The sequence below is a fragment of the Tamandua tetradactyla genome, chromosome 7 (genome assembly GCF_023851605.1).
Source record: "Tamandua tetradactyla isolate mTamTet1 chromosome 7, mTamTet1.pri, whole genome shotgun sequence".
NCBI classification, from domain to species: domain Eukaryota; kingdom Metazoa; phylum Chordata; class Mammalia; order Pilosa; family Myrmecophagidae; genus Tamandua; species Tamandua tetradactyla.
The window spans coordinates 117714594-117720605 of NC_135333.1; the positions used below are offsets into that span (position 1 = coordinate 117714594).

At 35.0% G+C, this 6012-nt stretch overlaps 1 pseudogene; it reads left to right on the forward strand.

The window, feature by feature from the left end:
- Positions 1-677: 677 nt before the first annotated feature.
- LOC143690610 (olfactory receptor 6C6-like) lies at positions 678-1644 on the forward strand (annotated as a pseudogene).
- The last annotated feature ends 4368 nt before the right edge of the window (positions 1645-6012 follow it).

The following is a 6012-nucleotide window of genomic DNA, read 5'->3' on the forward strand; positions in this document are numbered from 1 at the left end:
TGAAAGTTTTGGTTTCTTAATGTAATTTGCACAACCATAAATATCATTATCAATATAATAAGCTAACAAGGAAGATAAAGCACAATGTCAATTTTACCTTATCTGTTTGTGTGTTTCTTTTCCTAAGTCATATAGATTTGAGCCATTGTTAATAATATACTGGAAAGGTTTCTAAGTATTGTATATAAAGGCCATTGAACAAGCAAGCAGTGCATGAAGTTAGAAAGAAAAAGCAAACAGGTAGTTAGGAAAACTGAATCAAAGTGCCTCATATAAAAGTAAGAAAAGGAAATGTGAAATGAAAATTTGAGATAAATAAATGGAATCATAAATTAGAAAACATGATATATTTGAAAACTCTGTTGAGCATTTCTCTGCAAGATGCTGATAGATCAATTGCTAAACTAGATTTCAGAAAACTGATCAACTCCCTGTTAGATTATAAATAGAATTTATTCAAGTCTAGATATGGGAAGACTCTATCAACATTCTTATTAAAGACAGCTGATGAATTGGTAGACATGCTCATTTTGATGAACTCCAAGTTGATTGTGAAAATATATTCACATAGGTAGATTTAAAATGTGGAGATTCATATAGTTGCAAGTGAAAATAAAATGCATCTTTCATCTAACTTTACTTTTAATTTTCTTTATATTTCATAGGACGAAAGAGAAATGAAAAACGAATCAGTGGAGATAGAGTTTGTTCTGCTTGGGCTGACAGAAGAGCCTCGGCTGCAAATTGTAATTTTCCTCTTTCTCTTTCTCAACTACATGTTAAGCATGATGGGGAACTTCATCATCATCATCCTCAGTCTGCTGGATCTATGCCTCAAATTTCCAATGTATTTCTTCCTCCGAAATTTCTCCTTAGAAATTTCCTTCACAACAGTTGGCATCCTACGATTCTTGATAAGTATACCGACTGGAGAAAAAACAATTTCCTACAATGCTTGTGCAACTCAGTTATTCTTTTTCCTTTTGCTAGGAGTTACAGAATTTTACCTTCTGGCTGCCATGTCCTATGACCGCTATGTGGTCATCTGCAAACCCCTGCATTACCCAGTCATTATGAACAACAAAATATGCTACCAACTTGTACTCAGCTCTTGGGTAACTGGATTCCTAGTCATCTTTCCCCCTTTGGTTTTGGGGCTGAAATTAGATTTCTGTGCCTCCAGAACTATTGATCACTTCCTATGTGACTCTTCTACTACCCTACAAATCTCTTGCACAGACACACATCTCATTGAGTTGATGGCTTTTGCCTTAGCTGTATTCACTCTCATGATCAGGTTTTGTTAATGGCCCTCTCCTACACACACATTGTCAAAACCATTCTAAGATTCCCTTCCATTCAACAATGAGCAAAGGCCTTCTCCACTTGTTCCTCACACATGGTTGTTGTCTCTCTAACTTACGGGAGTTGTATCTTTATGTACATGGGCTGTCAGCAAGGGAAAGGGTGACTTTCATTAAATGTGTAGCTGTGCTTAATACCTCTGTTGCTCCTTTACTGAATCCCTTCATTTATACCCTAAGGAACCAGCAGGTGAAAGAAGCCCTCAGGGACATGCTTCAAAGATTTTGTTGTTTTCAAAAGAATGAGACAAAATTTTGGCCTAAGCAACATGTTGTTTAATGTGATACTTGAATCAAGGCATTAGTCAGACAGCTGTCACTTCTGTCATCATCTATCCTCAGCCCTCTACCTTCTCCTTTTTGAGTGGTTCATCCTACTCATTAGTAGTGAACTGCATTCTTCAACCCAGAATGCAAAATTTCACCTTTACATAGAAATACGTCTCTTCACAAATGACTCACTTTCATGTACTGAATTCTTTTTCAAAATGAACTCTTAGATACCCTTAATTATTTAGATAATTTGATATTTTAAATACTTATTACATAATTAAATACACAGTTGTAATTGCTAAATATCTGATGCTAGCTTTGTATGCACTTAAGATGTTTACATTGCTGAAATAGTTTGAGAAACACAGAAATTACATGACATAATTAATATTATGATAGAAAAGGGGAAGATGACCTAGTTAATTTGAAGATCAGAGTAGTTTCCCAGGAGAAGCTCCCACTTATGCTGAATTTAGAATATGAATAGGAAAAGAAGGATCAAGGAAGTTGTAACCAGAAGTATAAAATATGCAAAAGAATGAGGAATTTAACTGGGAGAAAAATGTGGTATTTTTGTATGTTGTCAGTTTTCATTTTCTGTAATACCAATTGAATTCCAGTCTTTGGTTCTAATTGCCTAAATTGCTCCATATCCTCTTATTTTATTTTATTTTTTTTGTATGCTGAATGGCAGGGTCACATTTCATTCTTTCTCCGTACCACATTATTGCAACACATTTGTTGAATTTTGTTTGTTTTGCTTGTTTGTTTGTTTTTTGGGAAATGCATGGACCAGGAATCGATTCTGTGTCTCCCACTTGGCAGTTGAGAATTATACCACTGAACTAAGTTTGCACCCCTGCTCTACATTCTCTTAAGCCTACCAATGATGTAACATGATTGAAATTTAAGGTATAATTTATTTGTATCTGGGTTGAGGTAAGTTTTCATTTATTTATAACAATTTGCAAATTGCAAATTTCTTAATCTTGCATTTGCACATGATTTTCATTTTTATCAAGGTATGCCCTTGCATAATAATAACAAGCAATCACTTTAAACAATGCGTTTGACCAAATATGTAAGACCATGTAACAATGCACATAAAGAAATCCTCATCTTTCCAAATAGTTCCTTATCCTTTCCCCACCTATTTATACCTCTGCCATTTCATGCAGGTACTCTCTGTTATCCTCTGAGTAACTAATGATTAATTTTGCCTCTTTGGAATTTCTTATAAAATAAATAACACAACATGAATTTTATGTATGGCTTCCCTTTATCGACTCAATGTGTTTGAGGTCCTCCGATGTTGTTACAGGCATCTATACCACATTCCTTTCCAGTGATGTGATTTAGCAAAATTTCTAGTGTCCTTTTTTCAAAGCTAGTTTTCCTTTATTCCTCCAACACTTTAGATTTATTTTCCTCTGAGAAATCTCTCCAGAAGATTCAATCATTTGCTTTAATAGGGTGAAAGTGAGTATATTCTATATTCTGAAATGCCAAATGCTAAAGTTTTCTATCTTCCTGTAATGTACTTTTGCAATTAGCTCTCTGTCAAAGTGATACAAACAGAAGGGGTTGTTTCTCTTATATATTGGTAACTCTATTCCTCTCTCAAAGCAGGGATGAGTTTTCCTAAGCAGAATTTTGCCCAGAGTTTAGGGATTGTCCCTAGTAGAAAAGGATGCATGTGCAGGAACAGCAGTGATATTTCATAGCCCAATCTAAATTTCAAACTGACTGATTCTATACTCACTTTTATGCACCATGCTCCAAGGGTCAACTTCTTTTCTAATTTGAACTAGTAGCTCATGTGTTTATTGGAAATTTCACTTATTAAAAACTGCTATAGTATAGTGCACTGTTTTTCATCTCCCTCTGTCTTTGGTAACCTCATCATGAATAAGTCTGATTGGTCTTGTATCACTCATGGTTCAGTCAGGAAAACAAATTGCTCTAAGTTTACTCTAGTAATTACTAGTATATTGTAGGAATTACAGCCTTTCAGAATGTTGGAAGGGCTATGGGAGCAGAATCAGTAAAGTGGCTGCAGGATATTTGAGTCTCAGATGAAAGTTTCATTGAAACTAGTATCACAGATCTCAGGTTGCAGTCTTGAAGAAAATGGTTTGGGGGAAATGGTGATGACTCTCAGTAATTTCTGAGAAAGTTTCTCAGCAGTGAAGTGGACAATACTAACAGACCTGCTGAGAAGCCGGCAAGAATCTCATCTGCTCAACTGCCTGTTAACAGCACCTCTGGAGAGGAATAGCTTCTGTTTCTCTTCCGGTTTCTATATTTTGCATGAAGTCCCCTCACTGGCAAACTGTAAATTGGAAACATATAGGGAAGGGGATTTCTGCACTTAGAGGACAATTGAGAATATTATGATGCTGTTCATTTGACAACAGACAATTGAATGGGGATTCCTTGTAAACAACCAAAGGCAGGGTACCAAACAAAGGCAGGGTACTGATTGCACAGCTGACTCTCCCCAAAGAATGACATCAATATTAAGACTATTTTTTTTTTTTAAGAATTGCTCTTAATTCATTCCTGCACTGGAAAGCCCAGTTCTGCAGGGCATAGTGGATATGTTTCTGAGAAAGGAAAGAATTGGGTAAAAGAATATTAAGGTTAGGGCAATAAATTATTTCACTAAAAAAGAAATTTAATTTTCCTATTAATCAAGAACAGGTCTAGATATTATGGCTCAAGATTTATGTCCTAGGGAGAAGACCTGTACTAAAAGCACTCTGGGATAAATTTTTTTGAATAAACAAATCCCAGAACCCTGGAAAGAGAACTATGTTTATTCATTTTTTTATTCATTCATCACCTCAATAAATAATTGCAGGGGCTCTAAGAATGTGCCATTATAAAAGTGCGAATAGCAGATATGCTCTTTTCGTTGTAATATTTTATGTTCAGTGATCAGAGAGAGAGAGAAAGATCCTTATAATCCATACTTCCCACAGAAGGAGTACATCTGGATTTGAAACTTTCGACAGAAAAACTGTAACTCTAGAGTCATGAACATTTTCCTTTATAAACTTTCTTTCATTTCTGAATGTTCACAGCATTGCAGCTGCCAAAGAACATCGACTAAGAAAAATTTAGGTTTCAATTACTAAAACTCTAGAGGTCCTTTTCAGTCTAGTAGGTCATTCTGCTAAGCCCAAGTGAACTTAACACTTTAGGGCAGAGTTTCATGTCTCCACAAACTCTGGGCAGACTTCTGTATGATCTAAAAAACTATCATAAAACCAATTTGAAGAATGTGACCTTTGTTCACAATTAAAATGATTCATTTAGGATGACAATTTTCATGATCTAAACAATAATCCTGTCTTTGAGGGTCTGTTATGCTTCAAAATGAAGCTATCACAGTACAAGGAAAGAGAATAATGAGAGTAGAACCATGGAAAAAATATTCTATAAGTGGATTTTCAGAATCATTCAATGATAATAAGGATCATTATTTTAGGAACAAATGGAAATAGTGAGAATTCTCTGTTCCACTAAAGACCCATGGACAATGCATTGTATGTAAGAACCTATATGTAATCACCAAGAACAAGGGCTAGATGCACTTAATGCACTTTACAAAAGAGTGGATGTATTAACCTTATTATCATGAACAAAGGAATGAGTAGGGTAGAGAAGTAGTTCTACCACCACCCTGATGCCAAGTTAATGGATGGAATGCCTGCTTAAAGAAAATGCATCTTTCATGGCTGGATGCCTGCTGAAGTATTGAATCTCAAGTTGCACACCAGTGCTGGTAAAGGAGAGGGGACTGTGCATTATTTCCTTTCGTCTGAACCGTTTAATGTAACTATCCTAGGTGGAAAAGGACCTGGGAGCAAAGACTTTGCTCAAGAAAGAAACCCTGTATAATGATTTCTATATCAATAGTATGTTTTTACAAGTTAATTAATAAAAGTTCATGTGGTCATACAGACAGAAAACCCATTTATTTATTCACCAATATAACTCCTTTTATGTCAATATATCTTTTCAAATTTTATTGAGGTAGGGTATACTATGAACTGCATGTCTGTTCAGGGCACAGTGTAATAACTTTGATAAATTTATTAAAAAGTTCACATCTCCCAATGATTATATAAAACTAAAATCATCATCACAATCAAGATACTCAACATACCCTTCACTACCAAAAAATTTCTGTTTGAAACTCTGCAATTTTCTCCTACCACTCTTCTCTCTCCTTCCTTGGCAACTGCTTACTTGCTTATTTAAATATTGGTTAGCAATTTTTAGACTATTACATGAAAGGATAATAGAGTATTAATTTTCTGGGCTTATTTCACTCAGCACAATTATTTTATATTCACCCATGTTATTG